Raw genomic sequence first — 15,510 nt, forward strand, 5'->3', positions numbered from 1 at the left:
ACAGGCATCCAGCGGTGAACAGACGCGCGCCAATGTGCGTGCGCAGATCACAGAAATCGTGCACACGCGCGCGGTGACGCAGCTTTGGCGCCCAGTGATCTTTAAAAGGTGTCTCTTCAGAATGCATCCTTGCTGTTTGATCTGCAGGTCATCCTGTAACCTGACCCTGAACCAGCATCTGATCCAATATCTACCCGGCTTCCTGACCTCGCTGCTGTCTCCAGTCCTGACCTTTGGCTTGCCTTGACCCTGCTCTGTTTGTCTGTTTGCCTGACCTCCTAATACAGATCCTGCCTGAACTTTGACCATTCTCTGCCTGCTGCTTCTGTCTGATTGATCCGCTGTTGTGACCTGGCTTGTCTGACCCTGCTCATGCCTGCTGTCCTGCGCTTGTGCGCACCTGCCTACAGTCCTGCATCTGTGCGCATCTGCCTGCTGCTTCTCAGCGTCTCTGCATCCACAGTAATCAAGCCTGTTCCTGTCTCTGTCAAGCGGACATCATCTTCAGCACATACCCCACTGCGCTCCGAGGGTCACTTTTCCCACTCAAGTGATCCCGGAACCAGAGCCATACGAGAGGTCTCCCTCTGCACGTCAGGCTCACCTCCAAGGTACGTGTCAGTATCAAACAGCTGTGCCTGAGCCTGCAAGAGGGACCTCTCCCACAGATGAAGTTTGCCAAAATCTCTCCGCTCTTGCTCAAGTGGTGAAATCTCTTCAGGACAGTTATGTGCATCTGGAAGAGCGAGTGCGACTCCTGATCACCCCGCAAACCTTTCTTTCCTCAGAAACCACTACCACGCCTGCAGCAATGATGTGTTCTCTGGAGCCAAGGGTCCCCATCCCGGAGAAGTTCTCGGGGGACCGAAATAAGTTTTGGGCATTCCGCAAAGCCTGCAAACTTTATTTCTGACTAAAGCCCCTGATGTTTACCCAAGAGACCACCAAGGTGGGGTTTATTTCCTTGCTGCAGGGGGAACCTCAGTCCTGAGCCCACCATCTGCTAGAAGGTCACCATGTTATACTGAACTCTTTACAAACCTTTTTCAACACCATGTCATTACTTTATGATGATCTGCAGTGGACTTCCACTGCAGAGGCTGCCCTCCAGCAAGGCCGCCGAGCTGTCGAGGACTATATCACGGACGTCAGACACTGGAGCGCAGATACCCAGTCGAATAGTGTAGCCCTGCGGCATCAGTTTTGTCTTGGCCTGTCTGAAGAATTAAAAGATGAACTAGCCTGAGTAGGTATACCAGGCTCCCTGGAGGCTTTGATCTCCCTGACAATTCAGATGGATCAACGTTTTCGTGAGTGCAAGGCAGAGAGAGCAGCTCAGCAGATCCATTCCACTTGGACATTACCCAAAGTACCTGCCTCCACTTGCCCTGCTCCCTCTCGCTCTGCTGCAGTCTGTTCTGTACCAACCAAACGGACTTCAGAGCCCCCCTGGATTTAAGCAGCTTGTCAGGTCTGGTCACCCAGCAGACCCCTCCATTACCTGTGATCACTGCCACAAACCACAAGGAACTGTTAAGTTTGGATGCAATAGCGTCCCCCCTATTCCCAGTCATTCTAGTCCTGCCATGGCTTCAGGCCCATAATCCGCAAATTGACTGGGGTTCCAGAAGTATCAAGTTCCAATCCCCCTACTGCCAGAAACATTGCCTGCCCACACCTCCGAAAGCTTCTGGCCCCCTACTATGTATGGAATCCGACTCGGAATTACATTCATCAGTACCTGAAACATACCATGAGTTTCTGAACGTTTTTAGTAAACGGGGGGCTGAGACTCTACCTCCTCACTGCTCTTACGACTGCCTAATTGAGTTGCTGCCAGGGGCAGAGATTCCCTTAGGACGGATCTTCCCTCTGTCTGAGCGGGATTTGTAGGTGCTGAAGAAATACGTGGACAAGAACCTTAAAAGGGGATTCATCAGACCATCTACTTCTCCGGTAGGAACAGGAATCTTTTTTGTAGAAAAAAAGGATCATACCTTACGGCCCTGTGTGGACTACCGGGACTTAAATAAAGTTGCAGTTAAGAACCGGTATCCTTTTACCCAAGCTCTTCCAAAGACTACGCACCACAGCTGTCTTCACTAAGCTGGATCTGCAAGGGGCCTACAACTTGGTGCAAATTTGTGCAGGAGATGAGTGGAAGACTGCTTTTCGTACTAGATTCGGCCACTATGAATACTTAGTGATGCCCTTCGGTCTATGTAATGCCCCTGCAACCTTTCAGCACTTCGTGAATGATATTTTTTAAAGACTGCTTAGCCATTTTGTAATCATCTATCTGGATGGCATCTTAATTTTTTCCACATCCCTGGATCAATACCGGAAGCATGTTAAGACTGTACTCTGCCGACTCCATCAACATGGGCTATACGCCAAACCCGAAAAGTGTGAATTCGAGCGGCAGAGTATTCAGTTCCTGGGTCTGGTTATCTCCACTGAGGGGTTCAAGATGGATCCGCACAAGGTCACAGCTGTCCTGGATTGGCCTGCACCATCAGACAAAAAGGGGGGTACAGCGGTTTGTTGGTCTTTTTCCGCAGGTTCATCAAGGGGTTCTCCAACATCATTTCTCTAATCACCCAGCTGACTAAGCAAAATGTCCGGTTCTATTGGAATTCTGAGGCCCAGACGGCCTTTACTACATTAAAAGGACTTTTTACCTCTGCCCCCATCTTGAGTCATCCGGACCCCTCCTTACCTTATCTACTCGAGGTGGACACCTCAGAAACAGTGTTAGGAGCAGTCATCTCCCAGCGCCAGGGTCTTAAAGATTTGATGCATCTGTGCTCATCTGCCACAGTAATCAAGCCTGTACCTGTCTCTGCCAAGAGGACATCATCTTCTGCCAAGCAAACCCTGCAGGCTCTCATACCCCACTGTGCTCCGAGGGTCACTGTTCCCACTCCAGTGATCCCGGAACCAGAGCCATACGAGAGGTCTCCCTCTGCACGTCAGGCTCACCTCCAAGGTATGTGTCAGGGACAGACTCAATAAACATTTAGAGTTTAGCTGTATAAACACTTCTTAGCATCTTAACAATGGGTTGCATTGGAGATGGTGATTTCTCTTTGAGAACAATCCAGTTAAGTATATGTGTCAACTTTTTATTGTGACATTAAGCCTCTTTATTTACCCAACCCAAAACATGTAAATATCTTTGGTTTCTGTTTCTCAATTTGTTTGTTTGTATTATTTAGTGTGAGCTATACATTGACAGTTGGGAAAAAAATGTTGTTGGTGACCGGCCTTAGAAACCCAACATAAACAACCAGTGCGGAAGCCATCTCCGATGAACTGTTGGAAACGTGAAAAATTACAGTCCTTGCTCAACCTCAAAGCGAAACGCATTCTTTATTTTAGGAAGGGCTTCTATTATAAGCACAGGGATAAATGTGGAAAATTTCTTGAAAAAGCTCTTAAAGCAATAACCCACACCAAAACTATTTTGTCTATTAAAGATGTAGATGGTAACCCTTGTGCAAAACAGAACAGATCGCGTTGCAGTTTCGCGCCTTTTACACAAAGCTTTATAACCTGCCCTTGCCCCACAAACCACCGGACTTCCAAGGAGATAGAGAGCAAATTCTGCGTGACTATCTTAAAAAGAGTGTTATGTCCACCCTAACATCTGCTGAAATTGAATCTCTGGAGGCCCCTATCTCAGAGGATGAGGATCTATTGGCAATTAAGTCTCTAAAGCCCGGTAAAAGCCCCGGCCCTGACGGATTTACGGCACATCACTACAGAGCCTTTACTGACATCCTAAAGACGCCCTTCCTACATGCCCTTAACCACTTAAAGACCCCTCAACCTATCCCAGAGGCCTTTACGATGACTCATATAGCCCTAATTTCCAAACCAGCTAAATATCCCACAGATTGCGCTAGCTACAGGCCAATTTTGCTATTGAATTGGGATTTAAAAATCCTGGCCAGTAGACTGGTGACTTTTCTACCAAAACTTATTGGTCTCGCAAAGGTGGGATTTATGCCAGGGTGGGAAGCACGTGATAACGTTATAAAGGCTCTCAATCTGATTCACTGTGCTCATACGAGGGAAATCAAAGGCCTTCTCCTGTCTACTAGCGCGGAGAAGGCCTTTGATTGTGTGGGCTGGGACTACCTATTTACCACCTGCAAACTCATAGGCCTGGAATCTCACATGATGTCGTGGATTGCAGCTTTATACCATAAGCCACAGGCCCAACCCAAAATAAATGGCATCCTTTCGAAAGCGGTACATGTAAATAATTGTGTGAGGCAAGGTTGTCCCCTTTCTCCTCTCCTGCTTATATTATCCTTAGAACCCTTTATCCGCCTGACCAATGCTAATCCAGACATAAGAGGTGTCCAGTTAGGCCCTAACACTTACAAAATAGCAGCCTATGCAGATGACCTCCTCTTTTTCCTCCCTCAGCCCCACATCTCTATCCCAAGCCTTACCAAAGCTTTCCAGCTTTTCGGATACATTTCCAACATGAAAATCAATTATATTAAATCAGAAGCCCTTAACCTCACCTTATCCCCTAATTCATTATCTATGGCACGGGCCAAAGGGGGAAACTTCATTAATTACTTACCTAGGAATTAGACTCACGGTCAAACTCACAGATATCACGTTAACTTCCAACCCTTGTTAAACAATATGCAACAGGACCTGAAGGGATGGACAACTAGGCCCTTCTCGTGGTTTGGCAGGGCTGCCATACTCAAAATGGTAATATTGCCCTGAATCGTATACCACTTCAAATACCTTGCCTATACCACTCCCTGCCAATTTTTTAAGCGACTTAACGCAATCATGCGCACCTTCTGGACTTACCACCAGCTGCACAACTATGTGTATACCTCTCAAGATAAACACCAGTTTTGCAGACCTATGACTCCCTTTGAATCCACCTGCCTCTTGGGAACTCCAATAACAAAATCTACCTCACTTATGTATTCCTGGCTTCAGGGGGCTAGATGTGGGGAACACCACGGGACGCGAGCACAGTGGGAAAAAACACTTCAAATAACTCTTACCAATGATCAATGGAGACAGCAAGCTTCAATCTTTGCTCACAAATGTTTAATCGGTACAAGAATACAGAAAATGTCCTATAAACTTTTAACATACCGTTGTTCTGTCCACAGATGTCTTGCTGATGTAGCACATCACGGATCTTGTGGACAGATTACTGGGAGGGGCTGGGGAAGACCCGGCTGTCATGGTGCACGTTGGCACCAATGACAAAGTCAGAGGCAGATGGAGTGTCCTAAAGAACGATTTTAGGGACTTAGGTGCTAAATTGAGGAAAAGGACCTCCAAGGTAGTGTTCTCAGGAATACTACCGGTACATCGAGCCACACCAGAAAGGCATAGGGAGATTAGGGAAGTAAACAAGTGGCTGAAGAGCTGGTGTAGTAAGGAGGGGTTTGGGTTCCTGGAGGACTGGGCCGACTTCTCAGTTGGTAACCGGTACTATAAAAGGGACGGACTGCACCTAAATGAGGAGGGTGCAGATCTGCTGGGAATGAAGATGGCCAAAAAGATAGAGGGGTTTTTAAACTAGGCGATGGGGGGGAGGGTTCAGAGACAGTGATAGCCAGCGCGGAAGATATTCCAGAGGGTAGTATTGGGGGCATTAGTGGTAGGTTAACCAAAGCACAAAAACACAAGGTGAGTATAGTAGCAAGTCCTAGTTGCAATCTTGAAACACCCAATACGAGGACAATATGCGACCGGTCTAAACTATGTGGCATGTTCACCAATGCCAGGAGCATGGCGGACAAGATGGGTGAACTAGAGATACTGTTGTACAAGGAGGATTTGGATTTTGTGGGAATTTCAGAGACCTGGTTCAACAGCTCTCATGATTGGCTGGCAAACATTCAAGGGTATACCCTATACCGCAAGGATAGAGAGGGTAAAAAAGGTGGAGGGGTATGCCTATATATCAAGAATAATGTACAAGTGAATGTGAGAGATGACATCACTGAGGGAGCTAGGGAGGAGGTGGAATCCTTATGGGTAGAGCTCCAAAGGGATGAAGCTAAGGGGAAAATAATACTGGGAGTATGCTATAGGCCCCCTAACCTGAGGGAGGAAGTGGAGACGGATCTCCTATCACAAATTGGATTAGCAGCAAGGATGGGAAGTGTTATCATAATGGGGGATTTTAATTATCCAGACATAGACTGGGCAGAGGGAACCGCGCATTCATTTAAGGCTCGCCAGTTCCTTAATGTCTTGCAGGACAATTTTATGGGTCAGATGGTAGACGCACCAACTAGAAAGAAAACATTACTGGATCTACTGATTACCAACAATACAGACCTGATCACAGATGTGGAAATACGGGGCAATTTAGGTAACAGCGATCACAGGTCAATTAGTTTCAGTATAAATCACACAAATAGGAAACATGAAGGGAACACAAAGACACTGAATTTCAAAAGAGCCAACTTCCCTAAACTACAAACCTTGCTAAAAGGCATAAATTGGGATAAAATATTAAGAACAAAGAATACGGAGGAGAGATGGGTTTGCTTTAAGAGCATATTAAATAAGGGCATTAGCCAATGTATCCCATTGGGTAATAAATTTAAAAGAGCGAACAAAAATCCTGGATGGCTTAACTCCAATGTAAAAATGCATATAAAAGCAAAGGAGAAGGCCTTCAAAAAATACAAGGTTGAGGGATCATCCTCAGCATTCAGACTTTATAAAGAATGCAATAAGAAATGTAAGGGTGCAATTAGGACGGCTAAGATAGAATATGAAAGGCACATAGCGGAGGAGAGCAAAAAAAATCCCAAGAAATTCTTTAAGTATGTAAACAGTAAAATAGGGAGGACAGACCATATTGGCCCCATAAAGAATGAGGAAGGACATCTGGTTACAAAGGATGGGGAGATGGCAAAGGTATTGAATTTATTCTTCTCCTCAGTATTCACGAGTGAATCGGGGGGGCTTCAGTAACCAAAACTGCACTGTTTATCCTCATGACACAACACAGGAAGCACCTACATGGGTAACAGAGGACGGAATTAAAATTAGACTTGAGAAACTTAACATTAATAAATCACCGGGACCAGATGGCTTGCATCCGAGGGTACTTAGGGAACTCAGTCAGGTGATTGCCAGACCGTTGTTCCTAATTTTTACAGACAGTCTATTGACTGGAATGGTACCAGCTGATTGGAGAAAAGCCAATGTAGCACCAATATTTAAAAAGGGCCCAAAAAACATCCCTGGGAATTACAGACCAGTTAGCCTAACATCAATAGTATGTAAACTCTTGGAGGGGATGATAAGAGACTATATACAAGATTTTAGTAATAAGAATGATATCATTAGCAGTAATCAGCATGGATTCATGAAGAATCGTTCTTGCCAAACCAATCTATTAACCTTCTATGAGGAGGTGAGTTGCCATCTAGATAAATGAAGGCCCGTAGATGTGGTGTATCTGGATTTTGCAAAAGCATTTGAAACAGTTCCCCATAAACGTTTACTGTACAAAATAAGGTGCGTTGGCATGGACCATAGGGTGAGTACATGGATTGAAAACTGGCTACAAGGGCGTGTTCAGAGGGTGGTGATAAATGGGGAGTACTCAGAATGGTCAGGGGTGGGTAGTGGGGTTCCCCAGGGTTCTGTGCTGGGACCAATCCTATTTAATTTGTTCATAAACGAGCTGGAGGATGGGATAAACAGTTCAATCTCTGTATTTGCAGACGATACTAAGCTAAGCAGGGCAATAACTTCTCCGCAGGATGTGGAAATCTTGCAAAAAGACCTGAACAAATTAATGGGGTGGGCGACTACATGGCAAATGAGGTTCAATGTAGAAAATTGTAAAATAATGTATTTGGGTGGCAAAAATATGAATGCAATTTATACACTGGGGGGAGAACCTCTGGGGGAATCTAGGATGGAAAAGGACCTGGGGGTCCTAGTAGATGATAGGCTCAGCAATGGCATGCAATGCCAAGCTGCTGCTAATAAAGCAAACAGAATATTGGCGTGCATTAAAAGGGGGATCAACTCCAGAGATAAAACGATAATTCTCCCGCTCTACAAGACTCTGGTCCGGCCACACCTGGAGTATGCTGTCCAGTTCTGGGCACCAGTCTTCAGGAGGGATGTACTGGAAATGGAGCGAGTACAAAGAAGGGCAACAAAGCTAATAAAGGGTCTGGAGGATCTTAGTTATGAGGAAAGGTTGTGAGCACTGAACTTATTCTCTCTGGAGAAGAGACGCTTGAGAGGGGATATGATTTCAATTTACAAATACTGTACTGGTGACCCCACAATAGGGATAAAACTTTTTCGCAGAAGAGAGTTTAATAAGACTCGTGGCCACTCATTACAATTAGAAGAAAAGAGGTTTAACCTTAAACTACGTAGAGGGTTCTTTACTGTAAGAGCGGCAAGGATGTGGAATTCCCTTCCACAGGCGGTGGTCTCAGCGGGGAGCATTGATAGCTTCAAGAAACTATTAGATAATCACCTGAATGACAGCAACATACAGGGATATGTAATGAAATACTGACACATAATCACACACATAGGTTGGACTTGATGGACTTTTGTCTTTTTTCAACCTCACCTACTATGTAACTATGTTTTATAATGGTTATTTGTACCTGTGTTGTTAAATTTACATGCAAAATGTGTAATTTACTTAAAGTGGGGTTCCACCCAAAAAAACAAAAATACCTGAAAAATTCTACAAAAAAAAAACAAAAAAAATTTGGATATTTTTTTACCTCTAAATGCCTGTTGCTAGGTGGTCCCTCGTAGTCTGACTCTTCCTTTGCCTGGGCTGGTGACATCACTTCCCCCTCGGCACAGGAAGGGCTCGGCTCTGCTCCCTCCCTCCTGTCAATCATCTGGGACCCATTACAGGTCCCAGGTGATTGAGCGGCCAATCACGGCGCACGGCGCCGCTCGCGCATGCGCAGTGGGTGCCAGGCTGTGAAGCCACAGCCCGGCGCCCACAGTTGAAATGCCGGCGCCGACGAGCAGAGGGGGGGGACGGGCGGGGCTTCTATCCCCCGCATCGCTGGACCCTGGGACAGGTAAGTGTCCAATTAAAAGTCAGCAGCTGCAGTATTTGTAGCTGCTGACTTTTAATTTTTTTTTTTTTCAATGGAGCCCTGGGTGGAACTCCTCTTTAAGACAATCATATGTGGTGTGCAGGCTCCATCTAGCTTCCCTTTTTGGTATTGCTGTAGTTCTGTTTCTTTGTTTATTTGTATGTGTAACTAAGGAAGTTGTCAGCAAGCAGGGAATTCTGGGTAGAATCTTAGCAGGAAGTGAAACAGCCACCATTTTGTGAGAAGACATTCAGGAAACAACACATGTATTTCTCTATCTATCGCCATCACCCCTTAGAGAACTTAAAAAGTAAGTGTTTATTATCTCATCTTGTACTGTATATCGTTGTTTATGCAATGTATGCTGTATTGTGTTCAATATTATACTTATTGAGGTCTATTTCTGTTATTTTGTAGTTTCATCTGGCTTGTTCTAATAAAACTGAGATCAAAGAAATATGGTATCTACAGTTATTGGGATAAGAAGGTTTAGCTATCTGCTCCTTGAGACACAACAACCGCATTACACAGCCCCCCCCCCCCACAAAACACCTTGCACCTCTGGACCCCTTTCTGTTACACAGCACCCTGCACCTCTGGACCCCTTTACATTACACAACCCCCGCAGCTCTGGACCCCTGCATGTTACACAGACCCCCCTTAGCTCTGGGCCCCCTGCATGCTACATAGACCCCCCCATCCCCCCACAGCGATGGACCCTCTGCATGTTACATAGACCTCCCCCCCCCCCCCCCCAGCTCTGCCCCTTCCAACCTTAATCATGCAGAGGGAGAGACATAGCAGTGCTGAACAGAGGGCGGGAACTGCTGGAGTTAATTTTTCATATTAACAAGCTAATGACCACCTAGCAACCAACCATCTGCTGGTTTACTTAAAAAAGTTAACTCCAGCAGTTCCTCTATTAAGCGCTGTTCACTGTCTCATTCTCTCCTGCAGTACAGTAGGAGAGAGTGTCTTCTTTGTCCTAAGTCCTGCTCCACTCTGTCAATCTGGCGGCTGGCTCTGGGTGTCACCCGGACGGATAGGGGTACGGCCCACACCCGGCCCATGCACCCCCACACACTGTCACAGCTCGCCTCTCCGGGCTCTCCCTGCCCTATCACAGAGCTGCACTGCCCGAGCCCATCCCGCTGTCACTGCTTCACTCATGGGGGGGTTGCCAAAGTTGGGAGCTTTCATGCTCCCAACTTTGTGGGAACAGTTTGGGGATGGCCCCTTCCAGTTCTAACATGACTGCACACCAGTGCACAAAGCAAGGTCCATAAAGACATGGATGAGGGAGTTTGGGGTGGAGGAACTTGACTGGCCTGAACAGAGTCCTGACCTCAACCCCATAGAACACCTTTGGGATGTCTCGTCCAACATCAGTGCCTGACCTCACAAACGCGCTTCTGGAAGAATGGTCAAACATTCCCATAGACACACTCCTAAACTTTGTGGACAGCCTTCCCAGAAGAGTTGAAGCTGTTAAAGCTTCAAAGGGTGGGCCAACTCAATATTGAACTAAGACTGGGATGCCATTAAAGTATGTGTGTGTAAGGGCAGGCGTCCCAATACTTTTGACAATATAGTGTATATATTGCCCTTTACATTGGGGGTCAGTGGGAAGAATACTCTTTACATTGATAGTCAGTGGGAAGAATGCTGTTTACATTGGTGGTCAATTGAAAGAATGCTTTTTACATTGGTGGTCAATTGAAAGAATGCTTTTTACATTGGTGGTCAATTGAAAGAATGCTTTTTACATTGGTGGTCAATGGAAAGAATGCTTTTTACATTGGTGGTCAATGGAAAGAATGCTTTCTACATTGGTGGTCAGTGGGAAGAATACCCTTTATATTGATGGTCAGTGGGACGAATGCCCCTTACAGTGGGAAGAATACCCTTTACATTGATGGTGAGTGGGACGAATGCCCCTTAAATTGGTGGTCAGTGGGAAGAATGCTCCTTACATTGGTGGTCAGTGGGAAGAATGCTCCTTACATTGGTGGTCAGAGGGAAGAATTCCCCTTACATTGGGGGTCAGTGGGATAAATGTCCTCCTTACATTGGTAATCAGTGGGAAGAATGCTCCTTACATTGGTGGTCAGTGGGAAGAATGCTCCTTACATTGGTGGTCAGTGGGAAGAATGCTCCTTACATTGGTGGTCAGTGGGAAGAATGCTCCTTACATTGGTGGTCAGTGGGAAGAATGCTCCTTACATTGGGGGTCAGTGGGACAAATGTCCTCATTACATTGGTGGCCAGTGGGAAGAATGCCCCTTACATTGGTGGTTAACGGGAAGAATGCCCCTTACATTGGTGGTCAGTGGGAAGAATGCCCCTTACATTGGTGGTTAACGGGAAGAATGCCCCTTACATTGGTGGTCAGTGGGAAGAATCTCGCCAATGTTAAATCGAGTTATTACTATAATAATAACGATAATATCAATAATTCATATTGATGAGGAAAGTTCAAAGAAAATCCATTCAGTTCTCGTGTAAAAACTCAAAAATTGATTTAATAATAAAAAATAGCAAAATATTACAAAAACAATGTCAAAATGTAGAAAATAAAAATAGCATCATATTCTTAAGGCCCCTTTCACACTGAGGCGGTGCAGGCACCGGCGGTAAAACGGCGCTATTTTTAGCGGCGCCTTACCATAATTTTAGCGGTGCTATACGGTGGCTAGCAGGCGGTTTTAACCCCCACTAGTGTCCGAAAAAGGGTTAAAACCCACAAAGCGCCGCTGCAGGTTGCCGGCAGTATAGCCGAGCTGCCCCATTGATTTCAATGGGCAGGAACGGTTTAGTTTCCTTCACTGCTCCAAAGATGCTGCTTGCGGGAGTTTTTTTAACGTCCTGCCAGCGGCTGTTTCAGGGCGCTTTGCAGGCGCTATTTTTAGCGCTGTAGCGCCTGCAAAGCGCCCCAGTGTGAAAGGGCTCTAAGTTGAAGATTAAATCAGATGTGTGTAGATGTAGCAGCAGTTCTCATGCTGTATGTGTGTCTCGTGTCTGCTGGAGTCAATGTCTCAGCACTCTGTTACAAGCTTTCTGCTCCGCAAAATCCAACCCCCACCTTTTTCCTATAAAGGCTGGCTTAACCACCTCAATACAGGGCACTTTCACCCCCTTCCTGCCCAAGCCATTTTTCAGTTTTCAGCGCTGTCACACTTTGAATGACAATTGCGCGGTCATGTTACACTGCACCCTAATGAAATTTTTATCATTTTTTCCCCACTAATAGAGCTTTCTTTTGGTGGTATTTGATCACCTCTGCGGTTTTTATTTATTGCGCTATAAACAAAAGAATAGGGACAATTTTGAAAAAACACAATATTTTTTACTTTTTGCTATAATAAATATCAAATTTTTTTTTTTTTTTTTTTAACAAATTTTTTCCTCAGTTTAGGCCATTATGTATTCTTCTACATATTTTTGGTAAAAAAAAATTGCGCTAAGCGTATATTGATTGGTTTGCGCAAAAGTTATAGCGTCTACAAAATAGGGGATAGATTTATAGCATTTTTATTATTTATTTATTTTTTACTAGTAATGGCGGCGATCTGCAATTTTTATTGTGACTGCGATATTGCGGCGGACATATCGGACACTTTTGACACATTTTTGGGACCATTCACATTTATACAGCGATCAATGCTATAAAATTGCATTGATTACTGTGTAAATGTGACTGGCAGGGAAGGGGTTAACACTAGGGGGCGCTCGAGGGGTTAATGTATTACCTAAGGAGGTGATTCTAACTGTGGGGGGAGGGGACTGACTGGGGGAGGTGACCGATCGCTGTCCCTATGTACAAGGGACACGCCATCGGTCTCCTCTCCTCTCTGACAGGACGTGGATCTGTGTTTACATGCACAGATCCACGCTCCTGCTCTGTTACCCGGCAATCGCGGGTGCCCGGCGGACATCACGGCCGCCAGGCACGCGCACCGGGTCCCGAGCGACGCAGCGCGCGCGCCCCCTAGTGGCTCGGAAGGCGAGGACGTCATATGACGTCCTCCCAGAACAATAGAAGCCTCGTCCAGCCGTCATATGACGGTGGGCGGTGGCTTAGCGGTTAAAGTTTGTTTTTGTCTTATAGTTCTACAGAAATTCCCGGGCTTTCAATGAGCATTTTTCCCTCCCACCTTTCTGACAAGGGTGGGGGTCACTCCAGTGGTGTATTTAGGTTTTGTGCCTAGGCCTGACTAAGCTTGTGCACCCCCTAATTTAAATATGACCAACCCCTTCCTGTCAAGGCCACACCCCTGAAATATTAGAGTGTGGACACTAGTTTTGAGGGACTGGGGGGGGGCAATGGATTCCCTTAATTTGCATAGATTTCCTCTCACTTCCTGTTTGGCTATGGGGCTGGAAGTGAAGGGAAGTCTCTGCAATGGGACAGGGATGGTAAAAAATAAACTGACTAGCTATAACCCTCCCTTATTCTATCCAAATGGAAAAAAAAAGTGTTGCCTATAGTTCTACTTTAAGCACAAATTTCTGATAATTTTATGGAGAGGACTAAGAAGATAGCAGAGAACATATAGCACAGTGAGGAAGGTTTGTGGTCCAGGATGATAGGACAGTCAAAATTAGAAGTGGCGCCCCCACAGTTGCGGAATGCCGGCCGCCGCATATCGGAAGCAGTGCGGCCACTAGACTAATTTGCCTCTCAGTCCAGTTCACCCCATAAGACTGGCGCTACATTAACAGTGTAGCGCAAGCCGACTGGGACTCTTTCCGTGCTGCCCCCCCTGCAAAGTGCTGCCCTAGGCCTGGGCCTTGTTGGCCTAGGCCAGGATACAGCGTTGGGTCACTCAATCTAACACAGGATGTTGAGCAAAACTGCTATGTGTAAGTGTAAATTTAAACATATACAATATAAGTTTCTTTTTAACATCTGAATCAAATACTATAAATCAGTAAGTATATTAGTTTAAACGCAATGTTCTTAATAATAATCCTGATCAAGAAATATTGTAATATAAAGAAATTATGATCTTTAACCACATGCCGACCGGCTCCTGTAGGTATATGTCGGCAGAATGGCACGGCTGGGCAAAGTAACGTACCCGTGCGCGCGCCTGCTGCGAGCTCCATGACCGTGCCCGCAGAATCGATGTGCGCCGGGTGCCCGCGATCGTGTCACGGAGCTGAAGAACAGGGAGATGCTGATGTAAACACAGCATCTCCCCGTTCTGCCTAGTGACAGGACACTGATCGTCTGCTCCCTGTCATCGGGAGCAGCGATCGCTGTCGTGTCACTGATTCCCCGGACAGTTAGAATCACTCCCCAGGACACACTTAACCCCTCCCCCGCCCCCTAGTGGTTAACCCCTTCACTGCCAGTGACATTTTTACAGTAATCAATGCAATTTTATAGCATTTATCGCTGTATTCATGCCACTGGTCCCAAAAATGTGTCAAAATTGTCCGATGTGTCCGCCATAATGTCAGTCACAATAAAAATCGCTGATCGCCGCCATTACTAGTAAAAAAAATATTTATTAATAAAAATGCCATAAATCTAGCCCCCATTTTGTAGACGCTATAATTTTTGCGCAAACCAATGAATAAACGCTTATTGTGATTTTTTTTTTTTTTACCAAAAATATGTCGAAGAATAAGTATCGGCCTAAACTGAGGGGAAAAAAGTTTCTTTATATATTTTTTGGGGATATTTATTATAGCAAAAAGTAAAAAATTATGCGTTTTTTTTCAAAATTGTCGCTCTTTTTTTGTTTATAGCGCAAAAAATAAAAATCGCAGAGGTGATCAAATAACGCCACAAAAAAAGCTCTATTTGTGGGGAAAAAAGGACGTCAATTTTGTTTGGGAGCCACGCCACATGACCGCGCAATTGTCAGTTAAAGCGACACAGTGCCGAATCACAAAAAGTGCTCTGGTCTTTGGCCAGCAAAATGGTCCGGGGCTTAAGTGGTTAACTAAAACTTTGAAACTATCATCTAAAGAAATATTTCTTCTCATGTGATGGGGGAGGTGAGAGGTCAACTCACTCTTAATTACTGCCATATGTGAGTTCTACATAGAACTGCTTATGAACCTTCAAACAAAATATATACTTACATAAATATATAAGTCTATAGATTTTACTTTTCCAAATCCAAACACAAATATAAATATTTAAATGTATCCAAGTCCATTATTCTCAGAGACCCAATCATTTATAAATTCTGATATTCTCCTTATATTGGTGGTCATTGGGAAGAATGCTCCTTACATTGGAGGTCAGGCAGAAGAATGTCCCTTACATTAGTGGTCAGTAGGGATGAGCCGAACACCCCCCTGTTCGGTTCGCACCAGAACATGCGAACAGGAAAAAAGTTCGTTCGAACATGCGAACACCGTTAAAGTCTATGGGACACGAACATGA

Source organism: Aquarana catesbeiana, linkage group LG06, assembly GCF_042186555.1.
Source record: "Aquarana catesbeiana isolate 2022-GZ linkage group LG06, ASM4218655v1, whole genome shotgun sequence".
Lineage (NCBI taxonomy): Eukaryota > Metazoa > Chordata > Amphibia > Anura > Ranidae > Aquarana > Aquarana catesbeiana.